Below are 22,715 nucleotides of genomic sequence, written 5' to 3'. Positions count from 1 at the left end.
CTCCCCCCTCTGCAGTCCCTGCTATGTCAGCAATAAACAGAGCAGTGGCTGTGGCTGCTAAAACAAAAATGGGGAACTGGGTGTCGGCTGGACTAAAATGGCGTCTAAAAATGAACTATGTAGTGTCTGAGTTAAAACGTCCACTAAAGATAATTACCGATAAGAAACAGCCGCTAAAAGAGGAAGTAGGTGTTGGCCAAAAATGGTGTCTGAAGAGTCCTGGGAGGGAGTGACATGTATTGTGACATCTACATTCAGGAGGTATTCAATCTGTCACTGGGAATACGGATTATATAGGGACCCCTGGGCTGACCCTGTAACTAGGGACCCTGTACTCGCCCTCATCTCGACGGTAGACCTGATGGTGGTCAGGGCCGAGCCTCCAGCGTATCCCTATCTCCTGTCAGACCCTGCAATAATATCCCCATACCATACCCCACCCAGGGCTGAGTAAAACACTGAGTGACAGAAAGAAATCTACATTCAGAACAGAAAATAATGGGGTGGGCTTACGTGGACACAGTGCTCCACAGACAGGTAAAATACACATAGTGCAGTTGCTAGATTCAGAATTACTCATCAATTCTCATCTAGAATTCTCCATTTCAACATACGTGTGTCATTTACAACTAAACTTCACAGAATTTCATTCACAGGACTGAAATGGAAACTAACACTTCCCTGTTTTTTGTTTTTTTTTTCTTTCCTTTCATCTCTCCTACGGTGTTTCACACCAAAAACTGCGTACATTATACATAAAACATCTTCCAGTGTCACTTGGGTGATAACTGATAAGGTACACGCACCCTCACTGTAAACCTGCAAACCTGGCTTCATTACTGGCCAGAAAGAATCCCCAGCTTTAATCTGGGTGAAAACATCTTTCAGGGAAAACTATATATGAGATATTATGTCAGAGAGAGAATTCACGATATACATATGTGTCGCCCTGGGCAAGCCAGGGGACACAGGTCACAACACCACCACACCCCACACTCCAGGTAGGCACACCTGCTAACCAGAAATCCTTGTTGCCTTCCTCCAGAGGTTGATGATGCACACCAGGGGGTGGGCCAGGCGGTTGGCTCCGCCCACCAAGGAGCTCACAACACTGGAGGCAGGAAGTAACCAGGCAGATAGCCCCGGGCAGGGGAAGAGTGAAGTCTAGCTGAGGGCTAGAGTAAACAACAAAGTGAAAGTGAAGGGAGTAAAGGAGGAAAGCAAGCAAAGTGACAGAAGGAAAGAAAGCCTGAGAGCCCAGCCGTGTGTAGGGCCAGAACAGCAAGGTCAGCGACGGCGGTGACTGTTTGGAGGGGGACAGTTTGGAAGTTCCTGGAAGGACCCCGTTGGCTGTGTGCCCGGTGGTCTGGAGCAGTGTTCCGAAGAACAGTCAGCACCAGGGCAGGGGCCTCTCGGACCCCGGCAAGGCTAGGAGTCGCCAGATTTGCCAAATCCGTCAGTGACGGGGACGCAGATCCCCCAGCAACCAAGTCCCGATTGACGGCAACAGCCCGACCATTACCGGGGAGACACCGCCACCGCCAAGGCACCAGTTTCCCCAGGGCCAGCGCCTGCGGGCAAAGTGTAGAGCTCCTCCGGCCCAGATTGCAGTCGGGGAGCGGGTAACCGGAGGGAATCCACCGCTACCATCAGACAACATAGGTGCAAGGAAGAGAAACGTCACCGTTACCTACCGGGAGTGCAGGTGCAGCCGTCTGTGGGACCGTCCTACCAGCCGTTGGTTTACCGTACAAACTGTGTCCGTGTGTCAGGCTGAGTGAGTACCATAGTGCCGCAAGGCACAGCGCTGCCCCCGCGCCCCTGCGCCCTCCAGGCCCTACACTTCACATCTCATCACCGGGCCCCGGGATCACCAACCCCTACCCACGGAGGGGCAACACAACACCTGGCTGCTCCGCATCACCATCCCCGGGACCCCCACACTGAGCAGCGGTGGTGCAATCACCACAACCGTGGGTGGCGTCACGAACTATAACAATCCCCACACCCAACAAACAACCCCCTTTCACTCACGGGCGAGGAGTGTCGCTCGAGACACCCCGGGATCCGGCCCACGGCTCGAGCCACCAGGAGCAACTGCCGGACCCGAGCAGAAGGGGTGAGCGCGGTGTGCTGACACCCTCCTCCCCGCCCGCGACACATACACCTCCATGAGAACGGTCAATCAAATACTCAATAATTCCGATTAAGACCAAAGTTTAGGGGTCTTCCCCAATGTATTCAATTCTAGATAAGAATACATTGACATCCACTAAAACAAGACCAGTGAATACGCATACAACGTTCAACTCACTGCTTAGCAGGAAAACCGTACCAGGTAACAGTCAGGGCTCTTTCACCCACTTTTTCCTTAACACTGCACCTGTACATCAGGTCCAAGGTATCAAACATCAATCATTGATGACACGTCACTCATAGGTGTATATATCTCAGTGTTCCTTCACAAGGACTGCAGCCTCTTGAGGCTTCCATGTCACATATTTAGGGCGTTCTTGTCTGGGACTATCGGAATAATGGTGCGATGCCATGTGTGGCCTGACGTCCTCAAATAAGGACAGCACCTGTGGTTTACCTCTACTAGGGACAGTGTTGGTGGTGGGGTGGATCATTGTTAAATCATTGTCATCTTCCTGCCCCCCCTCGGTGGCTTCTGTTGCTCCAGCAACAAATAGGCCAGTGGCCTTGGGACTTAAGATGGCTGGAAAAGGGAACTAGGTGCGGCCCAACCTGAAATGACGTCTGGGCAGGCTAGGGAGGGCGTTTGGTGGGCAGGGGGACAAACTACACAAGTCCAACCCTCTGAGGATGACATATAGGGTGGTGGGCATTGCTTTCTAATGGGCTTGGCCACTTCCTGAGGTGCCATTTTCTGATCTGGTGCAATATGCAATATAGAAATATCTACTAACATCTTTTGACGTTCTATACCATGCCTCAGCATCCATAAGGAGATCTTTATCTTTCAAGATCCCTCGCTTGTTTAACAAAACATCTTTCCATTCCTTCTCGTCCGCTTACTAATTCTTCTGCCGTTAACTTGACAGGTGTGGACTGATTAGACCCCATGCTTCAAGGGTATACGACCCAAAACTAACACGTCAATCTGGATGTCTGCTATGCCGTAATCCACTTCCTCTTCTGGACCATAGACTATACACATCCACAGAATACACAGAATTTCTACCTCAGCCACAAACCACAACACAAACGGGCTGTCCTACCAGGAAGTGTCACGTGGGTGATAAAAACCAAATTCACCCTCACTATCTCTAACTTCATGTACTAGGTACCTCTGTTCACACTATATACACCTTCTTCGAACGGTCCGTCCAGAACATCAATAATACTGTTTAAAACCAAAGTCACGGGATTCTGCCAATGTTCCTCCTACCTAGGATCGCGGAGAACATCAAATACAGTCAGGGTCTCACCATGACACTGTACCGGCCAAAACCAATCCCCCTATCGTCTCCTCTCTGTGGAAGACGCACTAGGATACAGTCAGGGCGCTTACCGTAACTCTGTACCTAGCCTTCAGTCTTATCAATTACTGACTATCAACCGGACACGTTACCCACCCGTGTATACACTATATACTCAAACAGCATACTTCAAAGTACATCTTGAGAGGATTTTTTTTTTCTTCACTCAAAGACAGCTCTCACTACATTACGTGACACTTCCTCTGCAAACACAGTGATTAGAGCGATACCAGCAAGTACTCCACCTGCTCTGCGAATAGACAGACATCTCAACAGGTAGACACAGGTCAACACAATGACATAACAATAAGGACACTATATACACCATCCAGGTGGCTGATCTCACCTGCAGATATAACCATATATATTCATATATGCAGCGTATATAACAACTTCCTCATTTTCCCTTGCAGTTAAGTCAGAGAAAAATAAAACACAGAACTTCTGCTTTTCTCCTAGAGCAGACAAAAACCACATTACATTTCATGTGATTTACAATTTATACAGACAGCTTAAGATGAACCTGACCACCTTGGTGTGAGATCTCTTAGGACGGCTTATCTCATGCGAGATGGCGGTCATTAGGTGTCTAGACTGGGACAGCCCAACCCCCCCTTCGAAATGCAAGTACACGCATGAGGTTTGCAAGGTGAGATTATACAAATTTTCTCACCTGCGTTTGGAGTGTGCACCTCCACCTCTCGCGTAGTTGCCTATCGACTGAAGGTGTCAGCACGGCCGTCCGCCATCCAGAGCTCCGTCCTAAGGTTCGTTGGGCGCCAAATGATAAGGCCATAATTTAGGTTGATGCAATCTAATCATGCATCCCTCTTAAACTGTCTGCAGTCCAAATTATGAGTCACTCGTGGTAGCATGCATAACCACAATCTTTCACACACACCAGAGACGTGCTCAGATATGAATAGAAAGCAAGACTGATTTATTTCCGGAAGTTGTACAAATATATATAACCTTATTGGCTAGGTGCCAAGAATACGTAACACGTCTCCTATTGGATAAAGTAGAACAGCTTATTCTGTGATATACAATTTACTGTAATGTGCTTGGTTCCTCATTTATATTAAGCAATGTCAGCATGATTCACTGGTCACAAGAATAGCCCAGACTGTCTGAGTTTGATGTCCAAATACAGAACTAGGTGGGGTACACAGTCTGAAACAGCATCTTAAATCTTGTTCTTTATGGATATCTCCAATGATAATTCTTATATACTTATATACTCATAATCGCATCCCTAACAGCTGCAGTACACATTGGGTAATTAACCCGATGTGTGCTGTAACTAGGAGAGCAGGGAGCCAGCGCTAAGCATTGTGCGCTGCTCCCTGCTCTGTGCACATGTAGCTGCAGCACACATCGGGTAATAAACCCGATGTGTGCTGTAACTAGGAGAGCAGGGAGCCAGCGCTAAGCGGTGTGCGCTGCTCCCTGCTCTGTGCACATGTAGCTGCAGCACACATCGGGTAATTAACCCGATGTGTGCTGTAACTAGGAGAGCAGGGAGCCAGCGCTCAGTGTGCGCTGCTCCCTGTTCTCTACACGTGTAGCTCCGTGCGCTGGTAACCAAGGTAAATATCGGGTTGGTTACCCGATATTTACCTTAGTTACCAAGCGCAGCATCTTCCACGCGGCGCTGGGGGCTGGTCACTGGTTGCTGGTGAGCTCACCAGCAACTCGTGTAGCGACGCTCCAGCGATCCCTGCCAGGTCAGGTTGCTGGTGGGATTGCTGGAGCGTCGCAGTGTGACATCTCACCAGCAACCTCCTAGCAACTTACCAGCGATCCCTAACGTTGTTGGGATCGCTGGTAAGTTGCTTAGTGTGACTGGACCTTAAGAATTCTGTTTGTTTGTCTTTTGTGTGTGTTTGTGTGTGTGTTTGTTTGTGTGTGTGTGTGTGTGTAAATTGAAGTTATTCAAGAGATATATGAACCCCTTTTAATGAATTGTATAATCGCTAACCTTGAGTACACCAGCACTAGTACTAGGTTGTCCCTCACACTAGGGGGCCCTATTCTATCTTTTATCTCAGGGATACTCTTAATGGTGGAGACACCTGAGTCTCATTCCTGGCTCTGCTCCTGACCAGACCTAGTCTCATTTCCCACCTCCCCCTCCTACCATATAATGACAGGGCAGGAGTGTTATGTTAAACACAGATGTAGACAGACAAGGAAAAACCAACACTCTGACACACTGCACACACACACACACACACACACACACACACACACACACACGACAATAAGAGATTCCAGACAAAAACAAGAGCAGGAAGGAAACTACAAAAGACAACTGGGGTAAACTCCACAACTGCACAAAGCAACAAGAACTACAACCACCAGAAAGTCTGGCACACCATACCACACCAGACCAACTAAGACACTCAGACACACAGGCACACAGCTGTCTATATAAGACTTCACAGCTCACAGTGCATGTCAGACCAAATGAGAATCATGAGGTCAAAGGAACTGCCCAAGGAGCTCAGAGACAGAATTGTGGCAAGGCACAGATATGGCCAAGGTTACAAAAGAATTTCTGCAGTACTTAAGGTTCCTAAGAGCACAGTGGCCTCCATAACCCTTAAAAGGAAGAAGTTTGGGACCACCAGAACTGTTTGTCGACCTGGCCGTCCAGCCAAACTGAACAGTTGTGGGAAAAGAGCCTTGATAAGAGAGCTAAAGAAGAACCTCAAGATCACTATGACTGAGCTCCAGAGATACAGTGGGAAGATGGGAGAAAGTTGCACAAAGTCAACTATCACTGCAGCCCTCCACCAGTCGGGCCGTTATAGCAGACTTTACAGTTCAGAATCGCCCATCACTAGCTTCTACTCAATACTGAGCAAAGGGTCTGAATACTTATGACCATGTGATATTTCAGTTTTCTTGTTTAATAAATTTGCTAGAATTTCTACATTTCTCTTTTTTTTGCTGTCAAGATGGGGTGCAGAGTGTACATTAATGAGAAAAAAATGAACTTTTTTTAATTTACTAAATGGCTGCAATGAAACAAATGGAAAATTTAAAGGGGTCTGAATACTTTCCATACCCACTGTAGTTGACAGAATGCGTTTTTTGCTTCGAAAAATAGAAAAACATTCTTTGACAGTGGGTTTTTTAATTGCAAGATTATTAGTGTTAATAACACATATGCTCCACTTTGATTCAAGCACAACTCCAGCATTTTTTTTTAACTGCTGAAGTTGCGCGTTTAATCTAAGTCCCCTGTCTTATACTCAACTTTTGTTGTTTTAACATTTTATCGGAAGTAAGAGGGGCCGCAGGAGTAGGTACGGTTGTGCCTAGAATGCAAGGGCTCCTTCCAGGGTAGTGGGCATGACCGGCTCGGTTAGTGAACTTGGCAATGTTTTCTCCCTTCCACTACAATCAAGCTTCGCCCCCCTCGCCCCCCCTGTAATAGGGGCCTGTTGAATGACGTCATACCTGGAAGGTTCCCATACACTCTAGCATCTACCGAGCAGGTACAGCGTCGCCGGAGACTGGTATAGGGCACTTGCTTTACTTTTTTTTTTTTTAACTACCCGAGTGCTGGATCAGGTCAATTTTGGCCTGGCCCAGGGTACTTTTGATACCCTGCTGGTCGGGACATCACAGAAGTACAAAAAAAGTTGTAAAAACGCTGTAAAAAGTCACAAAAAAAGCCACAAAAATTGCACCAAAAGCTGCACCAAAACCGCAGAGGACTCCCAGGAGACATCCTGCCACAAGATCAGGTTTTGGTGAGGAAAAAAAATGCTACAAAAATGCCCTGTGTAAACATAGGTTGGTTTGCAGCGTTTGGTGTGTGTGGACCTTGCAGGCATTACACCATCACTGACCCTGATACTTCTAACCCATGCTTGGTCCCCTGAGGAGTCACTAAACGTGACGAAACGCGCCGGGAGGCATGTGGAGCTGTTTTGTACAAGGACAACAATAGGTTCAGTTGTGGACCGTCCTTGTAAGGACGGGAGTCAATGGGGTTTAGGGTGAGTTACACCAACCTGGAATCCAAGCCCCATCTTGGCCCTGTCAGCAAGAGATGCTGTAATAAGCAATAGAAGATCATCTGAATGGGTGAGATCTTCCCTGTTTTTTGCTTAAATTATGTGTTGATTACAGTCAAAAGGTGATAGGTGTCTGTATATTTTTCGTACCTTCAGTGAAGTGGAAGTAAATATATATCCTTTTGCCTGTGTTATTTTATGACCCTGGTCTAAACATAATGGAAATACTGTCGTTATGATTATGTGCTATCCACTGATAGTGTAAACCCGCTTTGCTCTCAACACATGATTTAGCTGTCCCATTGTTTACCTTGCCCAAGGGACAGATTTATAGCCCTTTTGAGCTTTATATACAGCTCTGGGCAGTGTGTGATCTGTGATCTGCATGGTCAAACCTTTGGTATTTTAATATTGCTTTATGAGCGTTTTAAGGAATAAAATAAAGGTTACATTTTAATATAATCTCACTGGTGCTATTTCCCAAACAAACTGTGAGCCCCTGTCCTGGAAGGAACACAAATCACTGGTTCCTTTGCTTACTTGCTGTGTGAACATAGGCTTACTATAATAGCAAGAAAACCACAATGGCTACTGCAGACCCTGTTGGTAGATCAGTGTATGGAAGGAAGAAGGAAAAGGGTTAACCCGCGATGATGTGTTGGATAAAAGACAATCATTTGAATATAAAATTGTGATTTATTGTTCTACAATTTTTGGAGTGTTGAAACTCGTTCTTTAGGAACCAAAATCAATGATGCACATCTGACATTCCTGCTATTTTCCTGCCCTCCCAGCCCTTTTGGGGACTTTCGGAAAAATGCTTGAGTTTCCCGTTGGCTTCCATTATGCTAGGTATTGCAGTTGAGCCCATTCAAGCATCTGACTTGTTTGATTCGAATAGTGAGCACTCAAACATTTTAGCGCTCACTCATCACCAATATACAGCTTTCATGTACCATAAATATGACCTGGCAGTATGACTCTCCAGGTCAGTATGATTACTTAGATATCAAACGCATAGTTTTTGTTTTATTTAAGTGTCGAAAATCTTGCATCTATCAAGACTTTATCATTTTATGGGATACGGAGATATGTGAGGGTTTGCTTTTTGCTCCCTTAGCTGATGTTTTTATTTACTGTATTTTTCGTTTTATAAGACGCACCCAAATTTAGAGAAAAGGAAAGGGAAAAAATATGGGATCCGCTGTGGGGGGTGCAACTGTTGTGTTGATGCTCACTGCGGGCACTATGAGGCAGGAGGAACATCCAGAAACTGTCGGCGGTGTGGGCTTCACAGAAATGGCGCCCCGAGGCTCACTGACAAGCCGAGATCTGATCTGCGCACGCACCACCTCTTGGCGCCATTTTCATTAAGTTTGCTGCAGGGAAATCAATGGGCCATACATGATATCTTGAGCCAAGAGCTCCATCTGCACATGCACCGACTCCGGGTGATATTATTTGAAGCCCACATTGCCAACATTTTCAAAATAGTCCCCACAGTACAGTCCGTAGCACAGCCCGCAGCACAGCGCACCGCCCGCAGTAAGCCAACAGCACAGCGCCCGCGGCCCACAGCATGGTCTGTGACTCCTCTACACCTCCCCCGGTAAGCTACAGTCGGATTAAAAGACGCACCCCTCATTTTTCTCCCAGAGGAAAAGTGCGTTTTATAATAAAACAAAATATGGTATATTATTTTGGGTCTATATCAGATATTTTTATTGCATGTTAGTACATTTTTTATGTTATTGAGGTGGCCAAAAACTGCAATTTTGGCATTTTGATTTTTCTCTTGTTACGCTGTTTACCTATCGGATTAATTTGCTTGATATTCTTATAGATCGGACATTCTGAATGCAGCAATACCAAATATGTGTATTTATTTTCTTAAACTGCTTATTTTTAATGGGTAAAAAGGGGTTGATTCAAACTTTTTTTCATATTTAAACTTTTGTTTTTCACTTTTTACTGTTTTTTTTACTAGTGAGTTGCGATTATCCGATCGCTTGTGCTATACTGAGCAGTCCATTAGCATCAGCACGGCTCTGGACAGCAGAAATCATGATCTCCTATGAACACGAGCTCACAGCCAGCATTCACAGGAGGATATTTGTGACGCCCTGGCAAAACCAGGTAGTCACAGTTAGGCCCCCGCACTACACCGTTCCCTCTCTAGTAAACACACAGCCAACCAAAAAACCCTAGTCACCCCCTTAGGGAAAGATAGACACACCAGTGGGCATGACCAGGCCATTGGGACACGCCCACCCAGGGGTACAGACAGCTCAGGACGGAGAAAACAGTCAGTTTTAGTCTGAAGTTCAGTTTGGAGAGGAGTGTGGGCTGGAGCTAAGTGTAGCTCCAGCAGGAGAGTTCAAGTTGAACGGTACCAGGGTAGGAGTCCTGGTGCCACTGGCTAGGAGGCAGATGCTGGTCTCCGTCAGCAGGAGATGGGAAGACGGCTCGGCAAAACCGAGGTGGACCGGGACAGGGTTGTAGACCGCCGGTACCGACACGGGGAACCGACCGGGAAACCGGAGCACAAAGGGGGGTATTCAGATCCTGAAGCCAGGACCAGAACCAAGTGGAACTGGTTAATTAACCGATTGAGGCCAGGACTAGAGGTCCTGTCCCACTCAAAGTCCCTCATAGAAGACAACAACCCACCGATTAGGGATAAGAGGTCACCGCCAGGGCCCTTAGATCCCACGGGCCAGCGTCTGCAGGAACAGCTCCTTAGGCCACATCCAGCTCGGATCGGATTCCTGAGTTTCACACTAGGAAAGTCCACCTTACACAAAGCAGTGCAGGAAAAGGATAGAAACCACCAGCCGGGTGGGGGATCCGAACGCAACCGGCCACGGCACCGGCCACCATCACCTTGGTTTACCAGAGACTTGTGTGTTTTACTAACAGTGAGTACACAAGCACCCCCCTGCAGTCGCTATCCCCTGCACCGAGCCACCAGGTCCCGGGGCCACCAGCCCTGCCCACGGAGGGGTTAACAACTTGCTGCACAACATCTCCCCCGGGTGCCCCGTAACTGCAGCGGTGGTGTCCCACCTCACCACACACCGTGGGTGGCGTCACAAACTTATTACAGCCTAGCCCGTACATCTACGTCCCCCCATTTATTCGGCGAGTCCGTGGGACCCCCAGGTACGGAGACCCTCGAGCCACCACCCCTGAAGGCCCGGATCCGAGCAGCGCCAGCTGCTGGCACGGGGGCGGCACACCCCCATGACAGAAACAGGGGTCATCAGCTGACCCATTGCTGTCATGAAAACAATCAGCACTCAATACTCACGTCACGGGAGTGTCGATAAGAGCGGGCAAGGGCATGCTGCCCGCCAGCACGTGTTAAATCCGGTTGTCAGATATTGCCAGTGGTAATTAACTGGTAGATAATAGCAGGCGGATTTCCAATCCACCTGCGGCTGTTAAGGCCGCTTAACACTCTGCGATGTCGCTAGCGATTGCACCCGCCCCCGTCGTTTGTACGTCATGGGCAAATCGCTGCCGGTGGCGAACAATATCGCTTGGACGCGTCACACATACTTACCTTTCTAATGACGTCGTTGTGGCCGGCAAACAACCTATTTTTTAAGGGGGGCGGTTTGTGAGGCGTCACAGCGACGTCACACAGCAGGCCACCAATAGAAGCGGAGGGGCGGAGAGCAGCCGCATGAACGTCACGCCCACCTCATTGTCGGAGGACGCAGGAACGCTGTTGTTCGTCGTTCCCGGGGTGTCACACGTAGCGATGTGTGCTGCCTCAGGAACGACTAACAACCTGTGTCCAGCATGAGCCACGATATTTTGTAAATGATCGACGTGTCAACAATCAACGATTTGGTGAGTATTTGGGAAAGTTAGCGGTTGCTCGTAAGTGTCACACGCAACGACGTCGCTAACGAGGCCGGATGTGCGTCACGAATTCCGTGACCTCAGCGATATCTCGTTAGCGATGTTGTTGCATGTAACGGGGCCTTTAGACTCACATGATGACTATACAGATCAGCCGACATGTTGAGGGAAAAATGCAGGCTTGGCTTGCGAGCCCACATCAAAGCACAGAGATGACTCATGATGGACATAGTACGTCATGGGTTGTTAAAGGGTTAATAGATACCATTAACGAGGTAAAACAGTTTATGAATTGCAATATTTTTATTATGTGGATTATCGTACACATTGTAATACTTTTAATTTATCCAATATAGCATATACTATACTTCCTAAAAATTAAAACAGAGAAGGGATGTTTCTGATTCTAATGTCCCCAATCCCTCTAATGTATCCAAACACTTTTTACGCACACACACACGCTGGCGATTTAACTCATTTTTTGCTGTGTGCTATTGAAAGAGTTGACAAACCAGTTCATGCTAGAGATTGGAGAAGAGCTTTTTCCTGAACAGAGAATCATACTGGATTAATATGTTAAATGCTACACATCCTACAGGTGTAAACAAAAAGTAGGACTTGATTTTGCATTCTTAACTATTGTCCAGTGCTATCAGTATGTAAGTATGTAAATGTGTATAGTGCTATTAGTATGTAAATGTGTATAGTGCTACTTGTATGTAAATGTATATGTCTGCTATGTGTGTAACCTCATCAGCATCTTCATTCAAACACTCCTACATGGTAATTAATTCCCCAGCAGGATTTATTGTATATGCATGGGGAATCCTGTGATCAAGGACCTTAGTGGGCAGAAACATGTTGCTTTGGATGTAGTTCCCTCTGTGCCTTGCTATGTACCACTGTGCATATGCACCTGTTTTTTCTATTTGGATTTTAGCATGGATTAATAAATTATATATTTTTTATGGAGAAGACAAGTCCTCCTCTCCTTTGGAATATACGTGGTAATATCTGGGGATGTTGAAAGAATAGATGTATTTGACTGTGCATTGGATCCATTTGTGACTAAGTGGGTGCAGATGGTAATTTTATCAATTTTCATAGATAATTTCTCTGTGCTAATTGTTTTTAAATCACCACTACAGCCTTTTTTTTTTTTTATTGCACCGCTGGAGAGGTGATTTAAATCTTAGCCCCATTCCCCTAGTCTTATATTATCCTAGTCTTATATATCCTTTTTCTGCACTGCTCCGGTCACACGGCGCTATCTTGTGCCCGTAACTTCTGAATGGTCGGAAGTCAGGAGTTATGTCACACGCTCTCAATGCAACTCTATAAGAGCAATAACAAGGCCCGAACAAGGCACTCATAGACTTGTATTGACTTGTGATCTCATCCGTGCTCCGTGCTGCTGGCAGGTCACTTTTCACCACAGACCAACTGGAGCACCCCTGGAAAAGGATTAAGATGGCAGAAGGCTATTATAAAATGAGGGGCAGGGGGATTACATTTAAGCACCACCACATCAGTGCAATTAAAAAAATGCTGCATTCGTGCTTTAACCTTCAGCAAGAGAGGCAGGCAGTGTGGATCTGAGAGAATTTTATAAGAATGTTTGAGTGTGGTGATTTTGTGGCGCCCCTGAGGCCTCAGTCGCCACAGGGCACTGCACTCCACTCCACTCAGATCCAGAGGAGGTCAGTACCAGTTTCACCACTTACACAACTCAAACACACAACTAGGTTGCCCTCCCCACTGGGGACCAGGCTAGGGTAGGGTCCTAAGGTAGTCTCCAAACATGGGGGGCAGCCACCCATTAGTGACAGGGACCCGAGGAGGAGCAGCCTCCAAGGGTAGTTAGGAGCCGACACAACAGTAAGAGAGGGTTCTCCAGCAGGAGAGGAAGGGAGCGGACGGTCTTACCGGTGGCTCTGGTGGGACACAGGAGTTCACACGGTTGCCGAGGGGAGAGCTTCAGCTCCCTTGGGACCGGCACCACACAGGGTGCAGGAACCTAGGGAAGATTATTCTCCAAGTTGGTTTTCCAGAATCTGCCGGGACGCGGAGATTGCACGTCTCCCTGGCCAACACAGAGCCTGAAAGCAAAGTGCCATAAAGGATCCGAGGCCTTGATCACAGTCAGGCCCCATTGCGGAGCCACAGCACCTGCAGATGGGACAAGAGTTTTTCTCGGGACGGACTGGGGTCCCCAAGTAGCTTTAAGCCACGGGGATCCAACTCACACAGTGCTAGGAGGAAGGGGCCCACTGACCACCACACCAGACTGACCTCCTAAGAGATACAGGTTCGACAGGGCCCATCACAGTGGTGACCAGTACTTCTGTGGCAGCAACCGGGCTACTTAAAAGAACTGTGAGTAAAGACACCTGGAACTGCAGCAGCCGACTCAGACTCTTATTACCAGCACCCCCAGCAACCTTCACTTCCACTACTCCCCTCATCATCCTCCTCGGGGCCCGCTCCACCTGTGGGGATCGATACCATCTCTGCTGCTATTACCATCCGTCCAGGAGGACCGCGACAGCAGCAGTGGCGTACCGCAGGTGGTGTCACGACAAGCAACCTCCACTATCACCCTTATCCACCCAGACCCTCGACGGCCTGGTGACGAGTATTTTCCCCCGACCCCCTGTGGCGTTACAATTGTTGAATCAAATACTGTCATGCAGATTGTGTATAGAAGGATAGTTAGATTAAGGAACAGTAGTGGCTAAAAGAAAATAAATGGAAAACCGCATTAATGTTAATGGGATCCCTGCTAGGGATGAGCAGACCAGTGGACATTCAGGTTCACCCGGTTCTGCTGATCTTTAGTTAAAAGTTTGGTTTGGGACCCAAACTTGACCCAAATTGACCCCGAAACCCATAAAAGTCAATGGGGGTCCAAATTTTTGTTGTAAAATGGCTGTAAAATGGTCATAGTAAGGTCTAGTAAGGGTTGCAAAAGGAAGCAAAATTGGGGTAAGACTAGGACAGTTGTCCTTCAAACAAATGTGACTAGAGAATAAATAAAAAAATGACTTGGTGTCCTCCATATTTTTGATATTTAGTTTAAGTAAAGCAGACAGCTGCTGGCTGCTGTTCTCAGCTATCTGCTTTACCATGGCTGGTTATCAAAAATAACAGTGACCCCTCACCGTTTTTTTTAATTTATTTATAAATAAATAATTTGAAAAAGTGGTGTGTTGAATACCTCTATTTTTCATAACTAGCCAAGGTAAAGCAGACAGCTGGGGGCTTCTATTATCAGGCTGGTAAGGCCCATGGTTATTTGGCTCTTCCCAGCCTAAATATAGCAGCCCACAGCGGCACCAGAAGTTGAGCATCCATTAGATACGCCAATTCTGGTGCTTTGCCTTACTCATCCCGATTACCATAGTGTGGTGGCAATCAGTGTAATGCTTTTGAGGTTAATGTCAGCTGTGAATGGATAGCTGGCATCAAGCCCAGGGGTTAGTAATAGAGAGATATCTATCAGACACCCCCATTACTAACCTAGTAAGTTTATAGTTAAAAACACACACACACACACACACACACACACAGAAAAATAGTTAACTCATGAGTGTGAGAAATTCTGTACATACTGTTGGCCAGCAGTGACCTTTGGAGCCTTGTTCTGAAAATGTTCTTAGCGCAAAGCTCCATAGTAATCGATGGATGTCATGGGACATTACTCTTTGTGTTATGTCAGAACTTCCAGGATTTATTTGAAAGTAAATTGGTGAACGTGGGATTGTTGGGTAGTCTTTATTTAAATAAACTTTTTGTTCTTCCTGTTTCTGGTTTTTTTTTTTAACTTTATACTTGCCAGGTTAGTAAAGGCCGCTTTACACGTTGCGATATCGTGACCGATATCGCTAGCGTGGGTAACCGCCCCCATCGGTTGTGCGACATAGGCAAATTGCTGCCCGTGGCGCACAACATCGCCCAGACCCGTCACACTACTTACCTGCCCTGCGACGTCGCTGTGACCGACGAAACGCCTCCTTTCTAAGGGGGCGGTTTCTTTAGCGTCACAGCGACGTCACAGCTGCGTCACTGAACCGCCACCCAATAGAAGCGGAGGGGCGGAGATGAGCGGGATGAACATCCCGCCCACCTCCTTCCTTCCGCATTGCGGGCGGGAGGCAGGTAAGGAGAGGTTCCTCGTTCCTGCGGTGTCACACGTACCGATGTGTGCTGCTGCAGGAACGAGAAACAACTTCGTTACTGCTGCAGCAACGATATTTGAGAATGGACCCCCATGTCACCGATGAGCGATTTTGCACATTTTTGCAACGATGCAAATTCGCTCAAAGGTGTCACACGCAACGGCATCGCTACAGCGGCCGGATGTGCGTCACAAATTCTGTGACCTGTTAGAGAAGCCATTTTGTATCTTTTTTTAGTTCATTATATTCTAATATAGTTATGCAATCAGTTATGTAATCAGTTATGCAATCCGTTGTGCAATCTTGGAATGAGTAATTGATGTTCTATTCCACATCTGCTATTCTTTTATTGTTTATACGGTCATCTTGACCTGGAGCTTGTTTGACAAGGTTTAATTGATTACATCTCTTGAAACACTTTTTATTACATATTTCTTTGGCTTGAAATATTAATCCTTTCCTTATGTGATGATATCATGCTTATATCCCAAATGACTATATTTGGCATCTATCTAAAGTTATGTAACTATATCACATGTCTCATATTGCGTAATCAGCTTGGAAGGTATAAAGAAACCTTCAGATCCAATAAAGAGGCAGAGCTAATTTGAATCACTATAGACTCCTGTCTGTCATGGTGTTTTAAGCGTGCTCTCACAACCGGCCAGTCCGTCCCTGCTACCTGAGAGGAAACAAGACCCCGGCTTTAACAGTTGGAGGCCCTCAGCGAGCCCCATGACTGGGACCCAGACAGACTTTCCCCTTTCCATCCGTCTAAGACTGAACACAGCGTTCTTCCTCGCTTGAACAGAAAATACTAATATCAAACCTAGGTAAGTTGATCTTTTTGATCTCAAAGTATTTTCTCTTCAAGAGGGGGTAGAGGGCACGAGTCAGTCTCCGGGGGATATAAACAGGAAACTCGCGATTCCTCAGGTAGACTTTATGTTTATTGTTTGTTTGTCTTGTCCTATATGCTGAAAACAAAGTTGTACATTTTGTAAATTATGCTGCTAAAGGTCTTTCCTTTTCTTCTTCTGTCTTCTTTCTTTATCTATTTCACAATACTAACCCACTAACTAATAATATAATACTTGGCTACTGCTTCTTACCTTTTCAATCTGATATATTATATTGAAGTTGTTTTTTTGTTTTTAGGTGAATAATGTTCTGTCACTTTCCCCTGTATAGTCAGAGACTTACAGTGAAAAGTGAAGGGGGGAGAAAAGAGACTGCAGCGTTGTGACCTTATAACCCGCACTCGCTGAACAGAGCTCATAGAATTGGAATGCCGTGTATTAACTGAGTTAGAAGTATGTCATTTGTTTCTAGATGGGCAAAAACAGAAGATCTAGTCTAGTATATATTGTTAACAGTTGTTTTACATCTCTGATGTTTAGAGGTATGGTTTGAGCTGCATATGATTTGCATATGATTTGTGAACATTGTCTTTGCTTAGTAACATTGTGTGATGTGAAGGTAAAGTTGCAATAGAAGATATATAGAGAGTTGTTGGACTAGGAATGAGAGAGGATCCACTGGGTTACATTCTCTGGGAGTCAGCCCTAGTAACGGGACCAGGAGGATGGACTTGTGTGTGCGGAGAACAAAATCCTGATTGGCGTGAATATTGTGCTGCCTGTGGCAGACCAAGACCACGAAAACGAGCAGGATCTTGTGTCCCCAGCATAAGATCAGGGAATAAGATCAGAATAGACGCACACCCTGTACCATGGGTGGATTCAGGAATGGAAGTGTCAACATCAGATGATTCTGAGGAATGAGGAATGTATAGCTATTGCAATTGGAGTTGTGTTGTATTTGTTTGTGTGTCTTTACTAGCTTAGACAATGGTATATTAGAAAAGAAAGAAAAACTGGTTTGATTACCTTGAAAGATAGGGGTTCACCGTTGACTGCTAGCCAGTAAATACTAGATTCAGGAAGGGAATTAGTAGCTAGCGGAAAGGAATTAGTAGCTAGCGGACATAAGTCAACCGCTTGAACTGCTAGCCAAGGGATCGCTACCCTTTGGGCAGATCAGCAGATAGTGTGAGGTGGAGGGCCGCTACCTTTGAACTACCACACTATGGGAACCAGTCTTACCAGACATTCTACTAAGTCAAACAGTATGGATCAAAGATTCAGAATGATTGACTTGGTCAGAATGGAGAATGGAGAGAAAGCAGTTAAGAACAGTGCTAAAATACTGAAGAAGGCGGGGATGCCTAAGACAGGTTGTTTAGATTTTTGCCGGTGGCAGCAGTTCGGCCGAGAGAATTACCAATGGATTCAGAAGCACGGATACCATGCTCAAGTTGCAGCGTGGCTCCGGACTTCTGAACGCCATCATCCTCTTATAAATGACCATGACAATAAGGATAGACTTAAGGTATCAGAGGAAAATATGACTGATAGATTGTGTTCAGAAATGTTTCAAAGGCAAGATGAAAATGTAGACGAATATCGTGCTCGATGTGTTTCCCTTTTTAAAGAACATGGTTATGACTTAAAGGACTTTAGGGAAATAGCTCTCTTTAAGGGTATGTTTAAGGAAGGGTTAAGGAGAGATCTTAGGAAAGAAGTAGTAAGAACATGTATAGATTATAAATGTGTACCACTTGAACAATCATTGCACATGAGATCGATTGAGCGATGTCTCAGCGTGAAAAGCGGCCTTAATGGAGGTGTCTGCCTAGATTGATAAGAGGAATTTTCCTGACACCTCTTGCAATGTATAGCGCCATCCCCTTATTACATAGTATACTCTATTGTTATATTATCTATGTTGTGGTGTCCTTATGTTTGGTAAAAAATTTGGCGTGGCACACTATGCACATCGCTGTTTCTGCCTCCTCATATCTACAGATGTGCACCAGTGTGTTCATCATGTGACCTGTGACATGACTTCCTAAAATATCATGCGGCATACATACATCGGGTGCTAGGGGGCGCGGCATACATACATCGGGTGCTAGGGGGCCCATGCACCTTAAACTTCCCATGGCCCTGGCTACCCTTAAGCCGCCCAGGCTGGAGGTGGGATTAATTGGAGAAAAAATGTTGAGCATTTGGTGCAGTTTCTTCTCCTTGAGGAGATTATGGAATGTAGTAAAATAATTAAAAATAATCCTTAAAGTGACTGACATCACAGGTCATAACACTTTTTCAGATTCGATCTTTAGACCATATCGCAATTCAGAACTTTGCTCCGTAAAAGAGCTTCTTTTATTTTAATTAACTAGTGGCAATTAGAGAAAACACAATGGTAGCATGGTTTTGAGTACACTTGTTCTAAGAAGTCATGGTATAAAAACCTTGTTTCATTCTTGTAGATACCATGGCACCTCCCATTGCCTATTGAATTGCTGGTAATTTGTAATGATGGCCATCCACATTCTTCTCTTCCCTGAATGGAGGAGATTCTCCCCATATCTGTGACATTCCACATGGCTTCTCTTTGTGACATTTTCAGATAACTTCTTTTTGTCCAGCCTAGTCGCTTCAGTCTATGTAATCTGTTAAAACATTCCCAATCGATACCATAGCATCAACATGGCTTCTAAGTTACATTTTCTCTTTTCTCTTCATACTTGTACCTATGGGTTTTTTGTTTCCCCAAGAAGTTTAATCTTTTTGTCATTTCCTGTGTTTTCCCCAAAAAATACTAAATAAATCCTTTTTATATATATATATATATATATATATATATATATATATATATATATGTAACGCTTCCCGGTCCCTGTGCCCCGCTCTCCGGTCCCCGTGGCCCGCTCCCCGCTTCCCGGCGGCGTCCCCGACTCACCACTCCGGTCCCGGCCTCCTCTTCCTCGCCTGCGCCCTCCATGCGTCCAGCTCCCCGCTCCCGGCGCTCCTCAGCGACGTGGGACACCCTGCCGGGCACCCCTGCATCCTCTGCACCGCTCCCTGGACTGGCTTCTGGCACACGTGCCTCGCACATGCGCATTAGGGCACGCGCGCGGTCATTGACCCTTTCTTAAAGGGCCAGCACCTTGAAACAGGAAATTGCATAGACAGTTACAGGGTATATTAGGATTCTCTTTCCTGGTGGGCGGGGCCTGTTCTACGTGTTTAGTAAGCTAGGAGTTCAGGTCCCCGTATTGCTTTGCCCTGTATTAACCCTGTCTGTCTCGCAGAGCCTGTCCTGCCACGCCAGCCGCTCTAAACCACGTCCGTGCCACTACCCTGACGGTGACTTTGGCGGATGTTCCACCACCTCTGCAGCTCCGCCAGTCTCCAGTCCCTGGCTCTGTTGGGTGATCCGTTCCATCGCTCAGCAGGTTTCGGATCCCGCCTGACCCTTCAACCCGGCCTTGGACCCTAAGCCTCGTCACCCGGACTACCGTCCAGAACTCCGTGTGCTCAGCAACATCCACTTTTCCAGCTCCCCTACGGACTGTCTGGCTACCAATAGTGCTTTGGCTGCCGTGCATAAAGACCCTCTGGCGGGGTGACCGGCCTGGCTGCCTCCTCAAGGGAAACCGGTGTACGGTCCAGTGTTTCCACCACCCGGACATAACAATATATATATATATATATATATATATATATATATATATATATATATATATATATATATATATATATATATATATATATTCACTTGATTTGGGCTTGCAGAATGCTGCTTGTTCTTGCCATACAGTATTTGATGTAGTGGAAACCAAAGGGTTTGGCACCTTGTTACATTATTTCGGCATGCTAGATTAACTAGCACATACATAATTGTAGGAAATGGCGCAGAATGTATTTTCGGTAAATGTTATAGAATAAATTAAGAAATGTAAGATGCATTAAGTTAAAGGGGTTGTCCAGTAAAAATAAATCCTATCCTATCCGCTGGATAGGTGATAATTTGTTGATTGATGGGGCCAGAACACTGGGACATTGATCAGCAGAACAGGGAACTTTTATACCCATAAGAATGACGTGGCGTCCGTATGTGCAATCTGCGTTCCATTAATTCTCTTTTGGGCTACTGAACACACTTGGCTTTTTTGGCAATCCTATAGAGAATTAATGGAGTGGTGGCTCAGAGTCCATGGCACCTTGTAAAGGGTATAAACGTTTTCCAATGATAGGGACACACACTGATCAGTAAGTTATCACCTATCCTGTGCATAGGTAACAGGACAACCCCTGTAAGTAACAAATTACCGCTGAGTGATGTATTAATTCACTATGAATTTTGTTTTCTGTTCCAGATACATTTTATCTATACCATTTTATCAGTTTGGTTCTCTATTCCTGAAGACATTCCAGAAACAAGATGTCAGTTGCCAATATGGAGCTGGATTTGGCATGGTTGCCATCTTTAGATGATGCGTGTTGGCCAATAAGTATGATATGGGAGAGAATTAATCAAGCATATACATCAGATTCTCCCCCTCACTCTTTTGGGTACCAAAAAGGGGATTATGGATTGCAAGTATGGTTTTTTAACGCTTATAATGAAAGATATTATGTGACCTGGGACACTTGTCGCTCATATTGGAAAGTGAGAACTCCATTCGGCCATGTTTTATATTTCATTGGACCTTTGTTTATTGATAAAACAAGCAACGGATTACAAGTGCCGCCATCACTTACTGTCATTGCATCTGATGCAGATCTCTTAATTCCTGCCTTATTCCCAGGAGTACCTGAAAAAATGTTAAATATCACTCGTTTTGTTATAAACCGTACATAATGCAGTGATTATTAGTGATAGTTAATCAAAATCCTTGAATTTTATCAAGGGTGTGCGGGCTTTCTGTATATCCTTATTTGTAAAGCGCTTCAGAATATGTTGGAGCTATAGAAATAAAGATTTATTAATATAATAACTGTATACAGTAAATACACGTGTGTGTGTTTGTGTGAGTTTATATATATATATATATATATATATATATATATATATATTTATATATCTCCATATATACATAAATATACGTGTGTATGTATGTATGTATATATATATATATATATATATAAAACATGCGCAACATATTATCGTGTACTCTATGAAGTTGCAGTTGGCTTATTTAAACAGGCTATTAAATTTCTGCCAATAGGCAAACATCTATATATTATAGATATTGTATTTTACAGGGTGGGCCATTTATATGGATACACCTAAATAAAATGGGAGTTTTTGGTGATATCAACTTCCTGTTTGTGGCTCATTATTATATGGGAGGGGGAAACTTTTCAAGATGGGTAGTGACCATGGCGGCCATTTTAAAGTCGGCCATTTTAGATCCAACTTTATTTTTTTCAATGGGAGAGGGTCATTTAACACATAAAACATATTGAGAATTTCACAAGAAAAAACAATGACGTGCTTGGTTTTAATGTAACTTTATTTGTTTGCTAGTTATTTACAATTTTATGAAAAAAAAAATCACCAAAAGGAGCCAAGACAGATGATTTACATCATCTGTCTTGGCTCCTTTTGGTGAGGTTTTTTTTCTATAGTTCTATGTGGTTTTTCTTACAATTTTATGACCAATTAGAAAATGTGTTTAACCCTCGGATGGGATTAATGTGCCTGACAGGCGCTTCTCTTTTACTTTCATTTCTCCCTCCTCACCAGATTTTCAGGAAATCCCCTCTTTCCAGGTAGTCTCCTGGCTCTAGTTGCTATGTGAAACCTGATACCACAGTTGGTCTGCAGAGCTTCAGGAGGGCAGATATACCTGTGCTGGCTTCTCAGGCTCATTGTTCCCGAACAGATCACACTTTATAAAGTTGCTCTTGCTCTTTGCTCTGCAAAAGTGTTTTTTCTGGGGAAACTTCAGGATATAATTCTGAATAATTATGTGTGTAATATTATTTTAGGTGCCTTGAAATTATGTTTTTTTGCCAAATTTTTCTCTTTTTAATAACCGTTATGTGTTATCACTGGGGGCTATTTGGTGGGAGGTTTGAAATGTGTGTATTTCAGAGTTATTACTTTTATGTTGAGTAAATGGGTTTGTTTTGCACCTGATAATGTGTAGTCTCTTTTATTGCATCCCTATGAAGGTCTCTGAGCACTTTTAGATCACTGAAATTGCAAAAATTAGATATTATAGGTATTTTTCTAGCCTGCGCCTGACAGGCACATTATTCCCAAACTCGTTATTA

General features: G+C 45.1%; 1 long non-coding RNA gene across 3 annotated transcripts in view; it reads left to right on the top strand.

The window, feature by feature from the left end:
* LOC142245146 (uncharacterized) overlaps window positions 1–22,001 on the top strand; it is a 166,030-nt gene extending 144,029 nt beyond the window's left edge. For all 3 annotated transcript variants that reach the window (XR_012724735.1, XR_012724733.1, XR_012724734.1), the window contains one exon: window positions 20,810–22,001. This is a non-coding gene — a long non-coding RNA (uncharacterized LOC142245146). The remainder of the gene's footprint in view (window positions 1–20,809) is intronic.
* The last annotated feature ends 714 nt before the right edge of the window (window positions 22,002–22,715 follow it).

The sequence above is a fragment of the Anomaloglossus baeobatrachus genome, chromosome 7 (assembly GCF_048569485.1).
Source record: "Anomaloglossus baeobatrachus isolate aAnoBae1 chromosome 7, aAnoBae1.hap1, whole genome shotgun sequence".
NCBI classification, from domain to species: Eukaryota; Metazoa; Chordata; class Amphibia; order Anura; family Aromobatidae; genus Anomaloglossus; species Anomaloglossus baeobatrachus.
Note: the sequence above shows the minus strand (reverse complement) of the source record. Positions and strands in the feature narration are given on the sequence as shown.